The sequence below is a fragment of the Pseudophryne corroboree genome, chromosome 10, assembly GCF_028390025.1.
Source record: "Pseudophryne corroboree isolate aPseCor3 chromosome 10, aPseCor3.hap2, whole genome shotgun sequence".
Classification (NCBI taxonomy): domain Eukaryota; kingdom Metazoa; phylum Chordata; class Amphibia; order Anura; family Myobatrachidae; genus Pseudophryne; species Pseudophryne corroboree.
Window position 1 is genome coordinate 105,317,211 of NC_086453.1, and position 19,668 is coordinate 105,336,878.

The 19,668-nt window shown below is 42.5% G+C and overlaps 1 protein-coding gene and 2 pseudogenes across 2 annotated transcripts in view; 1 reads left to right on the top strand and 2 right to left on the bottom strand.

Annotated features, from left to right (window-relative positions):
• The window catches only part of LOC134966159 (mpv17-like protein), a 258,059-nt gene that overhangs the window by 88,880 nt on the left and 149,511 nt on the right, over positions 1–19,668 (top strand). The window lies entirely within an intron of this gene.
• LOC134968063 (5S ribosomal RNA) lies at positions 5,742–5,860 on the bottom strand (annotated as a pseudogene).
• On the bottom strand, positions 12,153–12,271 carry LOC134968121 (5S ribosomal RNA; annotated as a pseudogene).

Sequence of the window (19,668 nt, forward strand, 5' to 3'; positions counted from 1 at the left end):
GGTCCTTGAATTGATATTACAAAAGGCAGATATACTCCCAGTCAGCCTAAGGAAAAGGAGGGCTAGATAATGCCCTCTCTAAATGCTCAAAACAGTAAGAGAAATGTGTCTATAGTATAGTAATTATCAGTGAAATTCAATTAAAGCATATGATAATAGAAAAATTCATTGTCCATTGTAAGAGGGTTGCTCCTCCCCCACCCTTATCCAACAATAAGGTACAAATGGGGAAAAAAGGAAATTTAGCATGATAATCATGACAATATAATAGAATAATGTATGTATCACAAATTATGGTTTTGCCACTTTTCCCCTATTAAGTGGTGAAATATATGATGGGACCCTGTGGAAAAGGAAAAATAGGAGGAACCACGGTTTGGGCAAGGAGAGCCCGTTTTCGGCTAAGAGCCGAGGGCTGTCTTACCCTGACCACTATAGAGACCCTCAGATCAGTGGACATGCAGGAATCGAGTAGGGAGGCGCCGGCGGCCGCGGTCCCGTGCAACCGGAAGTTCGGGCGCCGGGACCGGAAGTGACGTACGTTTCGCCCCGAGAGCTTGATCACATGATCGCCTGCTCTCGGAGTTCCCCGCTGCCTGTATTTATGGGCGGCAGCCTGTCAGGAGAGTTGGAATACACCTGTTTGTAATAATCTATATTGGATCACCTGCAAATAGGGAAAACAGATTGCGGCAGACTAAAACTGAGTATTAGGAGTGTCATTATAAGAACAATAAAAGTCAGGTTTAACTGATACTGGTCTGATTATAGTTTGGAGACACAATTAAGAGAATCGTATAACTTGTATTTAGAGGACCAAATTATATTATGGTAAATTTGGAGAGGGAAAGATCCGGAAAAGATAGGGAAAATAACGTGATAATATGAATAAAAGAGAGTGTAAAATTGAATGAAGAAGATATATGATATGATGAATGAAAAAGAAAGTGGGAGAATGAAAAAAGAGAGAAGTGTAAGAATTTTTTTTATTTATTGAAAAATAAATAAAGATAGAAATTAAGTGTATATATGGAAATTCTGAGGACTGAAAGTAAAAATAAAAATAATAATAAAAATAGAAAATGATAGAAAAGCGATAGAAGAACATAGCTGAATGTAAACAAAAATAGGAATCATGCAGTAAATGTAGATATAAAGAAGCATTAGGGACGTTGTAAGTTGTAATATAGCATAGGAGATCTGTTGAGACCGTGTCAATTCTGGGGGGCAAGGATAGCTGTTTGTGTTAAAGGGATAGTTGGTGTGAGGTATGCGGGAGAATGTGAAGGTGGGAGGGGTGTGGTAGAAAATAGAGAGTGCGGGAGAGGAAAGCCATCTTTTGTGTATCTGGGGGGGGGGAGGGGGGGTTTGCACTAGATGTGAGGTGTGAATTATGGTGGTGAGTGAGTTAAAAACTGGGTGTCGACTTAAAGTTGCTGAGTGAATATGATGGAATAGAAGGGGGGGGTTGTTTGGGGAGGGGGGGGGGAAGGGGGGAAGGGTTTGGAATGGATGGGGGGAGGTTTTTTGTGGGGGGGGTTTAGGAAAGTGGAAGCGGATGCAGGGAAGTGGGAAGGGACTGGTGGATAGTGAGGTTGGTTTAGGTTGGTGGACGGATTTTGGAGCTAGTATGTTTAAGGGCAGTGACTGGGGTAGAGGCCCTTATGTATGTCTATGTGAGTAAAAAATGGTGTGGAATATGAGTGAGGCAGAGTGAAAGTATTGGAAGGGGAATGAGTGAAGATTGGGTGCAGGTAAAATGGAGAAAGGAGGGGGGGAATGGAGAAGGGCGGTTTGTTTGAACAGGATTGTGCTGAGAGAGAATTGTGCGGGTTGGTTAGGAGTGAAAAAATGGAGGTCTCGGGTGTGTGAGCAAGGTGAATCATGCTCAGTGGGAAAAACAAAATTCTTTATAGAAAAACACTGTAGTTTAAATATTCGTTTAGGCCTTTGGGAGCCAAGGTGTCTAGTCTAAAAGTCCATTCACTCTCCTTTCTGAGGAGCATTCGTGTAATGTCTCCACCTCGGATCCCTGGTTTGATCTGTTCAAGGCCGTGTACTTTGAGATCTTGGACTGAGCTTGAATGATGGATTAGGAAATGTTTTGCGATGGTTGTCAGTTGTTGCATTCTTTGTTGGTGTTTAGCAGCATTCCTAATATTGCTCATATGTTCAAGAGTTCTAATTTTTAGCATGCGAGTAGTCATTCCTACATATCTCAGGCCACATGGGCAGGAAATGCAATAAACAACATTCTAACTTTTGCAATTGAAAAAGTCATTGATTTTTATCTGATCACCATATTTGTCCACCAGTTCTTGTATATTAACCATGTGTTGGCAGATTTTACAATTACCACAAGAATAGCTTCCTTTGATTAGTGGCCCGCGTGGTGGTTGTTGTGAGAAATGGCTACTGACTAAAAGGTCCTTTAGATTTGGTGATCGCCGCCAGCTCAGATCGATTTTAGTATTAAGTTTTTTGGCCAGGTCTTCATCAGAGAGTACAATGTGCCAGTGTCTTTGCAGGATGGACTTGATCTCCCTCCATTCTTTGCAGAAATCCCCCACAAATCTTATGGTTTGGGATTCTTCTTTACGTTTCTTTGTTGTTGTATTAAAGATTAAATTATCTCTTGTAGTTTGAGTTATGTTGTTTTTTGCTTTTTTGATGGATCGCATACTGTATCCTCTGTCTTTTAATCTAAGTATCAGTTCTTTACTTCTTATCTTGAAAACTTCATCGTTTGAGCAATTTCTCCTAAGGCGTAGAAATTCTCCTTTCGGGATGTTGGTTATTGTAGGGGGAAAATGTGAGCTAGCTTGGTACAGAAGAGTGTTGGTAGCTGTGTTCTTCCTATAAATTTCCGTGGTGATCATGTTATTGGTGTCCCTATAAATTCGAAGATCCAAGAAAGAGATACTGTCCTTGTTGTAATCACAAGTGAATGAGAGATTAAGGGTATTATTATTGAGTTGCTGTATGAAATCCAAGAGTTCAGTTTGTGTGCCGTCCCATATGATGAGTATGTCATCAATATAACGTGTCCACAATATAATATGTTTGGTATATGATTCACAGAGGTCAGAAAATACAAACTCCCTTTCCCACCAACCCAGGAAGAGGTTAGCGTAAGTGGGGGCGCATGCTGCCCCCATCGCTGTTCCACTTACCTGGGTGTAGAAGAGGTTGTTGAAGGTAAAATAGTTTTTGTTCAAAACAAAATGGAGAAGTCGTAATAGAAATTGATGAAAGTCATCCATTCCCCGCATTTTCAAAAAGTATTCCACCGCCTGGATGCCAAGGTCATGTTTTATACTTGTATATAACGCCTCAACATCAAGGCTCACGAGGAGATGTGTTTCTTCCAAATGTATATCATTGATCTTTCGAAGGACGTCGGTCGTATCCCGGGTATATGATGGAAGTTCCAAAACGTAGTCCCTAAGATGTGTATCCAAAAATATACAGGCTTTTTCTAGTAGGCCACCATTTCCTGAAACTATAGGACGACCGGGAGGGTCTTGAAGATCTTTATGAACCTTGGGTAAAAGGTAAAATGTTGGTACCCGAGGATTATCTACAGTTAGGTAATCCTGTTCTGATTTGGTTATGGTGCCATCATGGTATGCCCTGTTGATGATATTCATATACAGTTTGGTATACCTTTCAGTAGGGTCAAAAATACTCTTCTGATAACATGCTTGGTCATCTAGTTGTTTCTTTGCTTGTTTAACATATAATTCCGTCGGCCAAATCACAACATTACCTCCTTTATCTGATGGTTTCAGGACTACGTCAGTCCAGGTTTTCATCTCCTGGAGCGCCTTCTGTTCGTTCGGTGTCAAATTACTTGCGGTGTGATGATACTTCTTGTTCAGATATAGTCTGTCCAAGTCCCGAGTGACCAAGTTCGTGAAAACTTTGACCTCTGGGCATAGGGTGTCCTTAGGGAAAAAAGATGATTTTTTCTTCAGCAGCGGTCGTGTTTGTTGTGTAGAAGGGATTAACTCATTAGGATCAGCAAGTTCTTCTAATGTCGCCAGAGCTGTCCTTTCTTGTGATGACATGTTTTCCAAGTCAGAGGAAGGTTCAAGTGTACCTGTTCTATCTGTAAAAAACTTTGCTAATAGTAATTTTCGTGCAAACAGTTGTAAATTGGTTTGCCACTGGAATCTGTTAAATCTTTTGGTTGGTGAGAAAGTTAGACCTTTTTCCAGGACTGATCTTTGTTGTACAGTAAGAATGCGGTTGGAGAGGTTGATTATCTTAAGTTTACTGTGGGTCAGGTCTATTTCTGGTTCCTGCGGTTGGGATACCGGTTTGGAGACGGTGAGCCCCATGTTTCTCTTCCCCTTCTTCTTACTGCGTCTCGTTTTTCTTTTGCTTGGTAGCCACGTGCTCCCCTGGTTTGTTCTAAAAAACCGGTCACTGAGTTGTTATTTATTCGAGATGTTTGAGTACTTCGACGGTCCAAGGTTTGGTTGTCAATTTCATCCGCACTGGATAGATCGACTTCCGAGGAAGATGGGGTGTAGGAATGTCCCACGGGGCGTTCTTTTCTAATCGGTCTATTCCACTGAAATATCTTGTTGTTGGAAAAGTCCCTCTTGTCCCTGGTAAACTTAGTTTTCTTCCTATCAATTATGGTCTGTTCATATGCTTGCAGGTCCTTCTTAATTTTCTCAAATCTGTTTTGAAATATAGGGTTTTGTTCCCATTGTTCCAAAGTCTTGGCAATTACATCAATTTATTTGGTGCACTCGTCCAAGACAAGGTTATTATGCTTGATAAGAATGCCAATAAGCTCATGAGAGCATTTGAGCAAAGTGGTTTCCCACTCCTGTCGTAGGTTGGCGGTGAATAATTTGAATGAGCGGAATAGTTTAGGCCTGAGGCCTCTAGGTATGATTTTTTGTTTTTGATAGTTCTCCAAACTTGTTAAGTCCCAGTTCGTGCGTGTCTGTCGTTGCAAAGTGTATTTTAATTTCAATATTTCATCCTCCCAGTTGGGATCTGGATCTTGAATATCATCCCCAGTGGGAAAGATGCTTTCTAAGTCTTCTGTTCTGCGCTTGGTGCTTAATTCAGTTTTTAAGTTAAAGGTGGTCATAATTAGGCAATGGGGATAGTAAGTATACTCTGGTGATCCTCTGATCCGTGCTAGATTTAGGAACTGAGATAGACCTCAGTAATACAGTCTTAACAAAAGAGAATAAATCTGCACAGGATATAACGATTTCAGTTCAGTGAATTTGAATTAAACCAACATAAAGGCCTACTAACAATAATAAATTCGGCAAATGGTTGGTGGTGCTCCAGGAAGATAGTTATAACAACTATGAAACAACAAGTATGGGCCTTTGAAGAGAACAAAGGACCAAAAAAGGAAACTATAAGCCTTTTCCTGGGCACACTTGAAAGAATTGAAATGATGAAATTATTAAAATTATCATTTATTAGTATATACTTAAGAAAAAGCGAGAGCTGGCATCAATGTTTAAAGAGTATGGATGTTGCCAGTACCAATGTACCTGTTATAGGCAAAATTATATTATTAGTGAGCGAAAATAAATGAACCCTCATCCATAAAGAAATTTATTCATACATATCCTCCATGGAAAGGAATTTGGATGATTGAGGCCACTGCCTCGATTCCAATATAATCTGACAAATACTATAGACCTGAGATCAAATTGATGTAATGAGTCCCAAATAGCTTAGGCTGTTGGAGAGTAAAATACCTACGGTACCTAGTATTCCCTGGTGGTTCCCCATCCAGGTACTGACCAGGCCCTGCAGTGCTTGGCTTCCAAGATCAGATGAGTTTGGGCATACTCAGTGCGGTCTGACCGTAAGTAAATTTGGTATCCTAGGCGCACCGTTTTCCAACTGTGTTGGGACCCAAGATCAATCACAGATTGAGTAAATATTTGATTGTATGTGGTCAGGGATGAATGCTGGTAATGGTGTGATAGACTTAATGGATTTTTGTACTGGGAAGTCTGATCAATGGTGTTTTGACTTCAGACAATAATTCTGACTATGTAGTTCTGAGATAAATAATACCAAATAAACATTGTACTCCCAATCCGCCTGGGCAGCAGGAGGGTTTGATAGTGCCCAGAATTACATGAAAAATAGATTGTATATGGTCAGAAATTGATAATAATGATCCTGAAATAAATTGATGGATTTTATGCCAGGAGGTCTAGATTCGAATACCAGTAAGATTGTGAGGTCTTTGAATTGATATAACAAAAAAAGCAGATATACTCCCAGAATTACATAAAAAAGATAGATTATATACGGTCAGAAATAAATAATAATGATAATGAAATAAACTGATGGATTTTATGCCAGGAGGTCTGGCCAATGGTGATCAAGGATCAAATACCAATACTGACTGTGAGGTCCTTGAATTGATATTACAAAAGGCAGATATACTCCCAGTCAGCCTAAGGAAAAGGAGGGCTAGATAATGCCCTCTCTAAATGCTCAAAACAGTAAGAGAAATGTGTCTATAGTATAGTAATTATCAGTGAAATTCAATTAAAGCATATGATAATAGAAAAATTCATTGTCCATTGTAAGAGGGTTGCTCCTCCCCCACCCTTATCCAACAATAAGGTACAAATGGGGAAAAAAGGAAATTTAGCATGATAATCATGACAATATAATAGAATAAATGTATGTATCACAAATTATGGTTTTGCCACTTTTCCCCTATTAAGTGGTGAAATATATGATGGACCCTGTGGAAAAGGAAAAATAGGAGGAACCACGGTTTGGGCAAGGAGAGCCCGTTTTCGGCTAAGAGCCGAGGGCTGTCTTACCCTGACCACTATAGGAGACCCTCAGATCAGTGGACATGCAGGAATCGAGTAGGGAGGCGCCGGCGGCCGCGGTCCGTGCAACCGGAAGTTCGGGCGCCGGGACCGGAAGTGACGTACGTTTCGCCCCGAGAGCTTGATCACATGATCGCCTGCTCTCGGAGTTCCCCGCTGCCTGTATTTATGGGCGCAGCCTGTCAGGAGAGTTGGAATACACCTGTTTGTAATAATCTATATTGGATCACCTGCAAATAGGAAAACAGATTGCGGCAGACTAAAACTGAGTATTAGGAGTGTCATTATAAGAACAATAAAAGTCAGGTTTAACTGATACTGGTCTGATTATAGTTTGGAGAACAATTAAGAGAATCGTATAACTTGTATTTAGAGACCAAATTATATTATGGTAAATTTGGAGAGGGAAAGATCCGGAAAAGATAGGGAAAATAACGTGATAATATGAATAAAAGAGAGTGTAAAATTGAATGAAGAAGATATATGATATGATGAATGAAAAAGAAAGTGGGAGAATGAAAAAAGAGAGAAGTGTAAGAATTTTTTTTATTTATTGAAAAATAAATAAAGATAGAAATTAAGTGTATATATGGAAATTCTGAGACTGAAAGTAAAAATAAAAATAATAATAAAAATAGAAAATGATAGAAAAGCGATAGAAGAACAATAGCTGAATGTAAACAAAAATAGGAATCATGCAGTAAATGTAGATATAAAGAAGCATTAGGGACGTTGTAAGTTGTAATATAGCATAGGAGATCTGTTGAGACCGTGTCAATTCTGGGGGGCAAGGATAGCTGTTTGTGTTAAAGGGAATAGTTGGTGTGAGGTATGCGGGAGAAATGTGAAGGTGGGAGGGGTGTGGTAGAAAATAGAGAGTGCGGGGAGAGGAAAGCCATCTTTTGTGTATCTGGGGGGGGGGGAGGGGGGGTTTGCACTAGATGTGAGGTGTGAATTATGGTGGTGAGTGAGTTAAAAACTGGGTGTCGACTTAAAGTTGCTGAGTGAATATGATGGAATAGAAGGGGGGGGTTGTTTGGGGAGGGGGGGGGAAGGGGGGAAGGGTTTGGAATGGATGGGGGGAGGTTTTTTGTGGGGGGGGTTTAGGAAAGTGGAAGCGGATGCAGGGAAGTGGGAAGGGACTGGTGGATAGTGAGGTTGGTTTAGGTTGGTGGACGGATTTTGGAGCTAGTATGTTTAAGGGCAGTGACTGGGGTAGAGGCCCTTATGTATGTCTATGTGAGTAAAAAATGGTGTGGAATATGAGTGAGGCAGAGTGAAAGTATTGGAAGGGGAATGAGTGAAGATTGGGTGCAGGTAAAATGGAGAAAGGAGGGGGGGAATGGAGAAGGGCGGTTTGTTTGAACAGGATTGTGCTGAGAGAGAATTGTGCGGGTTGGTTAGGAGTGAAAAAATGGAGGTCTCGGGTGTGTGAGCAAGGTGAATCATGCTCAGTGGGAAAAACAAAATTCTTTATAGAAAAACACTGTAGTTTAAATATTCGTTTAGGCCTTTGGGAGCCAAGGTGTCTAGTCTAAAAGTCCATTCACTCTCCTTTCTGAGGAGCATTCGTGTAATGTCTCCACCTCGGATCCCTGGTTTGATCTGTTCAAGGCTGTGTACTTTGAGATCTTGGACTGAGCTTGAATGATGGATTAGGAAATGTTTTGCGATGGTTGTCAGTTGTTGCATTCTTTGTTGGTGTTTAGCAGCATTCCTAATATTGCTCATATGTTCAAGAGTTCTAATTTTTAGCATGCGAGTAGTCATTCCTACATATCTCAGGCCACATGGGCAGGAAATGCAATAAACAACATTCTAACTTTTGCAATTGAAAAAGTCATTGATTTTTATCTGATCACCATATTTGTCCACCAGTTCTTGTATATTAACCATGTGTTGGCAGATTTTACAATTACCACAAGAATAGCTTCCTTTGATTAGTGGCCCGCGTGGTGGTTGTTGTGAGAAATGGCTACTGACTAAAAGGTCCTTTAGATTTGGTGATCGCCGCCAGCTCAGATCGATTTTAGTATTAAGTTTTTTGGCCAGGTCTTCATCAGAGAGTACAATGTGCCAGTGTCTTTGCAGGATGGACTTGATCTCCCTCCATTCTTTGCAGAAATCCCCCACAAATCTTATGGTTTGGGATTCTTCTTTACGTTTCTTTGTTGTTGTATTAAAGATTAAATTATCTCTTGTAGTTTGAGTTATGTTGTTTTTTGCTTTTTTGATGGATCGCATACTGTATCCTCTGTCTTTTAATCTAAGTATCAGTTCTTTACTTCTTATCTTGAAAACTTCATCGTTTGAGCAATTTCTCCTAAGGCGTAGAAATTCTCCTTTCGGGATGTTGGTTATTGTAGGGGGAAAATGTGAGCTAGCTTGGTACAGAAGAGTGTTGGTAGCTGTGTTCTTCCTATAAATTTCCGTGGAGATCATGTTATTGGTGTCCCTATAAATTCGAAGATCCAAGAAAGAGATACTGTCCTTGTTGTAATCACAAGTGAATGAGAGATTAAGGGTATTATTATTGAGTTGCTGTATGAAATCCAAGAGTTCAGTTTGTGTGCCGTCCCATATGATGAGTATGTCATCAATATAACGTGTCCACAATATAATATGTTTGGTATATGATTCACAGAGGTCAGAAAATACAAACTCCCTTTCCCACCAACCCAGGAAGAGGTTAGCGTAAGTGGGGGCGCATGCTGCCCCCATCGCTGTTCCACTTACCTGGGTGTAGAAGAGGTTGTTGAAGGTAAAATAGTTTTTGTTCAAAACAAAATGGAGAAGTCGTAATAGAAATTGATGAAAGTCATCCATTCCCCGCATTTTCAAAAAGTATTCCACCGCCTGGATGCCAAGGTCATGTTTTATACTTGTATATAACGCCTCAACATCAAGGCTCACGAGGAGATGTGTTTCTTCCAAATGTATATCATTGATCTTTCGAAGGACGTCGGTCGTATCCCGGGTATATGATGGAAGTTCCAAAACGTAGTCCCTAAGATGTGTATCCAAAAATATACAGGCTTTTTCTAGTAGGCCACCATTTCCTGAAACTATAGGACGACCGGGAGGGTCTTGAAGATCTTTATGAACCTTGGGTAAAAGGTAAAATGTTGGTACCCGAGGATTATCTACAGTTAGGTAATCCTGTTCTGATTTGGTTATGGTGCCATCATGGTATGCCCTGTTGATGATATTCATATACAGTTTGGTATACCTTTCAGTAGGGTCAAAAATACTCTTCTGATAACATGCTTGGTCATCTAGTTGTTTCTTTGCTTGTTTAACATATAATTCCGTCGGCCAAATCACAACATTACCTCCTTTATCTGATGGTTTCAGGACTACGTCAGTCCAGGTTTTCATCTCCTGGAGCGCCTTCTGTTCGTTCGGTGTCAAATTACTTGCGGTGTGATGATACTTCTTGTTCAGATATAGTCTGTCCAAGTCCCGAGTGACCAAGTTCGTGAAAACTTTGACCTCAGGGCATAGGGTGTCCTTAGGGAAAAAAGATGATTTTTTCTTCAGCAGCGGTCGTGTTTGTTGTGTAGAAGGGATTAACTCATTAGGCTCAGCAAGTTCTTCTAATGTCGCCAGAGCTGTCCTTTCTTGTGATGACATGTTTTCCAAGTCAGAGGAAGGTTCAAGTGTACCTGTTCTATCTGTAAAAAACTTTGCTAATAGTAATTTTCGTGCAAACAGTTGTAAATTGGTTTGCCACTGGAATCTGTTAAATCTTTTGGTTGGTGAGAAAGTTAGACCTTTTTCCAGGACTGATCTTTGTTGTACAGTAAGAATGCGGTTGGAGAGGTTGATTATCTTAAGTTTACTGTGGGTCAGGTCTATTTCTGGTTCCTGCGGTTGGGATACCGGTTTGGAGACGGTGAGCCCCATTTTTCTCTTCCCCTTCTTCTTACTGCGTCTCGTTTTTCTTTTGCTTGGTAGCCACGTGCTCCCCTGGTTTGTTCTAAAAAACCGGTCACTGAGTTGTTATTTATTCGAGATGTTTGAGTACTTCGACGGTCCAAGGTTTGGTTGTCAATTTCATCCGCACTGGATAGATCGACTTCCGAGGAAGATGGGGTGTAGGAATGTCCCACGGGGCGTTCTTTTCTAATCGGTCTATTCCACTAAAATATCTTGTTGTTGGAAAAGTCCCTCTTGTCCCTGGTAAACTTAGTTTTCTTCCTATCAATTATGGTCTGTTCATATGCTTGCAGGTCCTTCTTAATTTTCTCAAATCTGTTTTGAAATATAGGGTTTTGTTCCCATTGTTCCAAATTCTTGGCAATTACATCAATTTCTTTGGTGCACTCGTCCAAGACAAGGTTATTATGCTTGATAAGAATGCCAATAAGCTCATGAGAGCATTTGAGCAAAGTGGTTTCCCACTCCTGTCGTAGGTTGGCGGTGAATAATTTGAATGAGGGGAATAGTTTAGGCTTGAGGCCTCTAGGTATGATTTTTTGTTTTTGATAGTTCTCCAAACTTGTTAAGTCCCAGTTCGTGCGTGTCTGTCGTTGCAAAGTGTATTTTAATTTCAATATTTCATCCTCCCAGTTGGGATCTGGATCTTGAATATCATCCCCAGTGGGAAAGATGCTTTCTAAGTCTTCTGTTCTGCGCTTGGTGCTTAATTCAGTTTTTAAGTTAAAGGTGGTCATAATTAGGCAATGGGGATAGTAAGTATACTCTGGTGATCCTCTGATCCGTGCTAGATTTAGGAACTGAGATAGACCTCAGTAATACAGTCTTAACAAAAGAGAATAAATCTGCACAGGATATAACGATTTCAGTTCAGTGAATTTGAATTAAACCAACATAAAGGCCTACTAACAATAATAAATTCGGCAAATGGTTGGTGGTGCTCCAGGAAGATAGTTATAACAACTATGAAACAACAAGTATGGGCCTTTGAAGAGAACAAAGGACCAAAAAAGGAAACTATAAGCCTTTTCCTGGGCACACTTGAAAGAATTGAAATGATGAAATTATTAAAATTATCATTTATTAGTATATACTTAAGAAAAAGCGAGAGCTGGCATCAATGTTTAAAGAGTATGGATGTTGCCAGTACCAATGTACCTGTTATAGGCAAAATTATATTATTAGTGAGCGAAAATAAATGAACCCTCATCCATAAAGAAATTTATTCATACATATCCTCCATGGAAAGGAATTTGGATGATTGAGGCCACTGCCTCGATTCCAATATAATCTGACAAATACTATAGACCTGAGATCAAATTGATGTAATGAGTCCCAAATAGCTTAGGCTGTTGGAGAGTAAAATACCTACGGTACCTAGTATTCCCTGGTGGTTCCCCATCCAGGTACTGACCAGGCCCTGCAGTGCTTGGCTTCCAAGATCAGACGAGTTTGGGCATACTCAGTGCGGTCTGACCGTAAGTAAATTTGGTCTCCTAGGCGCACCGTTTTCCAACTGTGTTGGGACCCAAGATCAATCACAGATTGAGTAAATATTTGATTGTATGTGGTCAGGGATGAATGCTGGTAATGGTGTGATAGACTTAATGGATTTTTGTACTGGGAAGTCTGATCAATGGTGTTTTGACTTCAGACAATAATTCTGACTATGTAGTTCTGAGATAAATAATACCAAATAAACATTGTACTCCCAATCCGCCTGGGCAGCAGGAGGGTTTGATAGTGCCCAGAATTACATGAAAAATAGATTGTATATGGTCAGAAATTGATAATAATGATCCTGAAATAAATTGATGGATTTTATGCCAGGAGGTCTAGATTCGAATACCAGTAAGATTGTGAGGTCTTTGAATTGATATAACAAAAAAAGCAGATATACTCCCAGAATTACATAAAAAAGATAGATTATATACGGTCAGAAATAAATAATAATGCTAATGAAATAAACTGATGGATTTTATGCCAGGAGGTCTGGCCAATGGTGATCAAGGATCAAATACCAATACTGACTGTGAGGTCCTTGAATTGATATTACAAAAGGCAGATATACTCCCAGTCAGCCTAAGAAAAAGGAGGGCTAGATAATGCCCTCTCTAAATGCTCAAAACAGTAAGAGAAATGTGTCTATAGTATAGTAATTATCAGTGAAATTCAATTAAAGCATATGATAATAGAAAAATTCATTGTCCATTGTAAGAGGGTTGCTCCTCCCCCACCCTTATCCAACAATAAGGTACAAATGGGGAAAAAAGGAAATTGAGCATGATAATCATGACAATATAATAGAATAAATGTATGTATCACAAATTATGGTTTTGCCACTTTTCCCCTATTAAGTGGTGAAATATATGATGGACCCTGTGGAAAAGGAAAAATAGGAGGAACCACGGTTTGGGCAAGGAGAGCCCGTTTTCGGCTAAGAGCCGAGGGCTGTCTTACCCTGACCACTATAGGAGACCCTCAGATCAGTGGACATGCAGGAATCGAGTAGGGAGGCGCCGGCGGCCGCGGTCCGTGCAACCGGAAGTTCGGGCGCCGGGACCGGAAGTGACGTACGTTTCGCTCCGAGAGCTTGATCACATGATCGCCTGCTCTCGGAGTTCCCCGCTGCCTGTATTTATGGGCGCAGCCTGTCAGGAGAGTTGGAATACACCTGTTTGTAATAATCTATATTGGATCACCTGCAAATAGGAAAATAGATTGCGGCAGACTAAAACTGAGTATTAGGAGTGTCATTATAAGAACAATAAAAGTCAGGTTTAACTGATACTGGTCTGATTATAGTTTGGAGAACAATTAAGAGAATCGTATAACTTGTATTTAGAGACCAAATTATATTATGGTAAATTTGGAGAGGGAAAGATCCGGAAAAGATAGGGAAAATAACGTGATAATATGAATAAAAGAGAGTGTAAAATTGAATGAAGAAGATATATGATATGATGAATGAAAAAGAAAGTGGGAGAATGAAAAAAGAGAGAAGTGTAAGAAAATTTTTTATTTATTGAAAAATAAATAAAGATAGAAATTAAGTGTATATATGGAAATTCTGAGACTGAAAGTAAAAATAAAAATAAAAATAATAATAAAAATAGAAAATGATAGAAAAGCGATAGAAGAACAATAGCTGAATGTAAACAAAAATAGGAATCATGCAGTAAATGTAGATATAAAGAAGCATTAGGGACGTTGTAAGTTGTAATATAGCATAGGAGATCTGTTGAGATCGTGTCAATTCTGGGGGGCAAGGATAGCTGTTTGTGTTAAAGGGAATAGTTGGTGTGAGGTATGCGGGAGAAATGTGAAGGTGGGAGGGGTGTGGTAGAAAATAGAGAGTGCGGGGAGAGGAAAGCCATCTTTTGTGTATATGGGGGGGGAGGGGGGGGTTTGCACTAGATGTGAGGTGTGAATTATGGTGGTGAGTGAGTTAAAAACTGGGTGTCGACTTAAAGTTGCTGAGTGAATATGATGGAATAGAAGGGGGGGGGGGTTGTTTGGGGAGGGGGGGGGGGAAGGGGGGAAGGGTTTGGAATGGATGGGGGGAGTTTTTTTGTGGGGGGGGGGTTTAGGAAAGTGGAAGCGGAGGCAGGGAAGTGGGAAGGGACTGGTGGATAGTGAGGTTGGTTTAGGTTGGTGGACGGATTTTGGAGCTAGTATGTTTAAGGGCAGTGACTGGGGTAGAGGCCCTTATGTATGTCTATGTGAGTAAAAAATGGTGTGGAATATGAGTGAGGCAGAGTGAAAGTATTGGAAGGGGAATGAGTGAAGATTGGGTGCAGGTAAAATTAAGAAAGGAGGGGGGGGAATGGAGAAGGGCGGTTTGTTTGAACAGGATTGTGCTGAGAGAGAATTGTGCGGGTTGGTTAGGAGTGAAAAAATGGAGGTCTCGGGTGTGTGAGCAAGGTGAATCATGCTCAGTGGGAAAAACAAAATTCTTTATAGAAAAACACTGTAGTTTAAATATTCGTTTAGGCCTTTGGGAGCCAAGGTGTCTAGTCTAAAAGTCCATTCACTCTCCTTTCTGAGGAGCATTCGTGTAATGTCTCCACCTCGGATCCCTGGTTTGATCTGTTCAAGGCCGTGTACTTTGAGATCTTGGACTGAGCTTGAATGATGGATTAGGAAATGTTTTGCGATGGTTGTCAGTTGTTGCATTCTTTGTTGGTGTTTAGCAGCATTCCTAATATTGCTCATATGTTCAAGAGTTCTAATTTTTAGCATGCGAGTAGTCATTCCTACATATCTCAGGCCACATGGGCAGGAAATGCAATAAACAACATTCTTACTTTTGCAATTGAAAAAGTCATTGATTTTTATCTGATCACCATATTTGTCCACCAGTTCTTGTATATTAACCATGTGTTGGCAGATTTTACAATTACCACAAGAATAGCTTCCTTTGATTAGTGGCCCGCGTGGTGGTTGTTGTGAGAAATGGCTACTGACTAAAAGGTCCTTTAGATTTGGTGATCGCCGCCAGCTCAGATCGATTTTAGTATTAAGTTTTTTGGCCAGGTCTTCATCAGAGAGTACAATGTGCCAGTGTCTTTGCAGGATGGACTTGATCTCCCTCCATTCTTTGCAGAAATCCCCCACAAATCTTATGGTTTGGGATTCTTCTTTACTGAAATCGTTATATCCTGTGCAGATTTATTCTCTTTTGTGATTTGAGGCAGTCCCCAACGATCCGTGATCTGTGCGAAGACTTCTTGATGAAGTCCCCACTCTCCCGGATGCAGGTCGTGCCTGCTGAGGAAGTCCGCCTCCCAGTTGTCCACCCCCGGGATTAACACAGCTGATATCGCGCTTACATGGCTTTCCGCCCAGCGTAGAATCCTGGTCGCTTCTGCCATGGCCATTCTGCTCCTTGTTCCGCCTTGGCGGTTTATATAAGCCACTGCCGTGACATTGTCTGACTGAATCAGAACCGGTTTTCTCCAAAGCAATTCCTCCGCTTGACGCAGGGCGTTGTATATGGCCCTCAACTCCAGGAAGTTGATGTGGAGACAAGACTCTAGGCTTGACCAGAGACCTTGGAAATTTCTTCCCAGTGTCACTGCTCCCCAGCCTCAGAGGCTTGCGTCCGTGGTCACCAGGACCCAGTCCTGAATGCCAAACCTGCGACCTTCTAGTAGGTGAGCACTGTTCAGCCACCACAGGAGAGATACCCTGGTCCTGGGAGACAGGGTGATCCTTTGATGCATTTGTAAATGGGACCCGGACCACTTGTCCAAGAGGTCCCATTGAAAAGTCCTCGCATGGAACCTGCCGAAAGGGATGGCCTCGTAGGAAGCCACCATCTTCCCCAGGACCGGTGTGCACTGATGCACTGAAACCTTTTTTGGTTTTAATAGGTTCCTGACCATGGCTATGAGTTCCTGAACCTTTTCGATCGGAAGAAAAACCTTTTTCTGGTCTGTGTCTAGAATCAGTCCCAAAAAGGTCAGACGCGTTGTAGGGACTAGCTGGGACTTCGGTATATTGAGAATCCAGCCGTGTATCTGCAACGTCTTCATGGACAGAGACACGCTGTCCAGCAACCTCTCCCGAGATCTCGCCTTTATGAGGAGATCGTCCAAGTATGGGATAATTGTGACCCCCTGCCTGCGCAGGAGCACCATAATTTCCGCCATTACCTTGGTGAAAATTCTCGGGGCCGTGGAAAGCCCAAACGGCAACGTCTGAAATTGGTAGTGACAGTCCTGCACTGCAAATCTCAGGAACGCCTGATGCGGGGGGAATATCGGAACATGAAGGTAAGCATCCTTTATGTCCAGGGACACCATCCAATCCCCCCCCTCCAGGCTGACGATGACCGCCCTGAGTGATTCCATTTTGAACTTGAACCTCTTCAAGTACAGGTTCAGAGATTTCAGGTTTAAAATGGGTCTGACCGAATCGTCCGGTTTCTGGACCACAAACAGGGTTGAGTAATATCCCTCTCCTTGCTGGAGATGAGGAACTGTGACAATCACCTGTTGAATACACAATTTTTGGATTGCTGCCAACACTAGCTCCCTCTCTGACGGGGAAGCCGGCAGAGCCGATTTGAAAAATCGGCGAGGAGGCAAGTCTTCGAATTCCAGCCTGTATCCCTGAGAAATAATCTCTAATGCCCAGGGATCCACCTGCGAGTGAACCCAGACGTGGATGATAAACCGAAGACGAGCCCCCACTAGATCTGCCTCCCCTCAGGAAGCCCCAGCGTCATGCGGTGGACTTTGCAGACGCAGGGGAGGACTTCTGCTCTTGGGAACTACTGTAGCTGTGTGCAGCTTTTTTTCCCTGCCTTTCCCTCTGGCAACAAAGGATGATCCCCGTACCTTCTTGTTTTTATTGGAACGAAAGGACTGCATTTGATGAGGTGCCTTTTTTGTATGCTGCGGGGGGACATAAGGTAAGAAATTTGACTTACCAGCCGTAGCTGTAGAGACAAGATCCGAGAGGCCGTCTCCAAACAACTCCACCCCTTTGTAAGGCAAGGACTCCATATGCCGCTTTGAATCGGCATCTCCTGTCCACTGTCGAGTCCACAACAGCCGCCTAGCAGAAATAGACATAGCATTTATTCTGGAGCTTAATAAACAAATGTCTCTCTGAGCATCCCTCATATACAAGGCAGCATCTCTGATATGCTCTATGGTCATATGAATGGCATCCCTATCTAAGGTGTCAATTTCCGTAGATAAGGAATCTGCCCATGCCACAACCGCACTACAAACCCAGGCCGACGCCATAGCCGGTCGAGCAATAGTACCGGAATGATTGTAAATGTGCTTTAAGGTAATTTCCTGCCTGCGATCAGCAGGTTCCTTGAGGGAAGCCGTATCCTGAGAAGGCAGTGCCACCTTTTTGGACAAACGTGTCAGCGCCTTGTCAACTTTTGGCGAAGATTCCCAGCGTATCCTATCAGTTTGTGGAAAAGGATACGCCATGAGAATCCTTTTGGGAACTTGTCAGGGACAGGCATGGACTGGCTACCTGACTGATCCCTAGCTTCTGCCTTGTCTAACCTTTTATGCAATAGATTGACATTTGCATTCAAGACATCCAGCATATCCACCCATTCCGGTGTCGGCGTTGCCGACGGCGACCTGACATTCAGGCACTCCCCCTCCACATTAAGCGAGCCTTCCTCGTCAAACATGTCGACACACGCGTACCGACACACTTCCCACACACACAGGGAACCCCTTTCCTGAAGACAGTATCCCTGTCAAGGCCCTTTGGAGAGACAGAGAGAGAGTATGCCAGCACACACCCCAGCGCAATGACCCTGGAGACCAACACAAAATGTTTTTCCCCAGCAGCGCTGTATAATATGTAAACCAATTATGTGCCCCCTCTATTTTAAGCACCCTTTCACCGTGTGTAAGCAGGGGAGAGTCCGGGGAGCTTCCTCTCAGCAGTGCTGTGGAGAGAAAATAGCGCTGGTGAGTGCTGAGGGAGAAGCCCCGCCTCCTCGGCGGCGGGCTTCTGTCCCGCTCAAACTTAGTAAAATATGGCGGGGGCTCTTTTATATACATGTACAGAGCCCACCTGTACATGTATATAGTCTTTTTGCCATGCAGAGGTTTATATTGCTGCCCAGGGCGCCCCCCCCCCCCCCCCCCTGCGCCATGCACCCATACAGTGACCGGAGTATGTGAGGTGTATGGGAGCAATGACGCACAGCTGCAGTGCTGTGCGTTACCTCAGTGAAGCTGAAGGCTTCTGCCGCCTGACGACTTCTGTCTTCTGTACTTCTAGCTCTGTGAGGAGAACGGCGGCGCGGCTCCGGGGGTGGACGCCCAGTAAGAACCTGTGTTCACCCCCTCTGGAGCTAATGGTGTCCAGTAGCCGAGGAAGCAGAGCCTATCTTTGACAAGAAGGTCTGCTCCTCTCTCCTCAGTCCCTCGATGCAGGGAGCCTGTTGCCAGCAGTGCTCCCTGTGAAAAAGTAGTAAAAGGTAGAAAAAAAATCCAAACAAAAATGCTTCTAGGCAGAGAACTCTGGAGAGCTCTCTGCAGTGCACCCATCTTGCTTTGGGCACAGTGTAAAACTGGGGTCTGGAGGAGGGGCATAGAGGGAGGAGCCAGTGCACACCCAGAGTCCAAAGCTTTCTTAAAGTGCCCTATCTCCTGCGGAGCCCGTCTATTCCCCATGGTCCTTACGGAGTCCCAGCATCCTCAAGGACGTTAGAGAAATACTGTATGTTTGATACAGCCTATACTATAGACCATGATCTATAGTGTTAAATATAAATACTGTATGCTATATAGTATCCAGTGTATAAATAGACCAGTGTTTACATTAATGTCCAGAGTTATTACGAGGTTCTTCTGCCACTCCCGCACTTGCTACAATGTTCCACAGAGTGGGAGGTTGTGGACTGCATTTGGAAACCCCCCTCTAGAAATCCTGCGTTTGCCAGTGGGTCTCCAATGCTGGTTTGGGAGGGGAGTAGCCACGCCCTACTATTGGGCAACCTTTGAGTCAGTTACGTGCCCTCTCTCACAGCCCCTGGGTATAGTACATCATGCTGGGATCCGGTATAATATGTAATTTTGACCAGAGCATGGGTGAGTGGGGGAGAGATGTATCAAGCCTTGGGAGAGAGATAAAGTGAAGAAGTTGCCCAAAATAACCAATCAGCTGCTGTCATTTATCTAGCGCAGTATTTGAAATGATTGAAGTAATTGGTTGCTTTGGGCAAATACTCCACTTTTTCTCTCAAGGCTTGATACATTTCCCCTTGGGCCAGATGTACTAAGCCTTGAAAAGTGATACATTTCACAGTGATAAAGTATCAACCAACCAGCACCTAATTGTCATTTTTCAAGCCCAGACTGTAACATGGCAGATAGGAGCTGATTGGCTA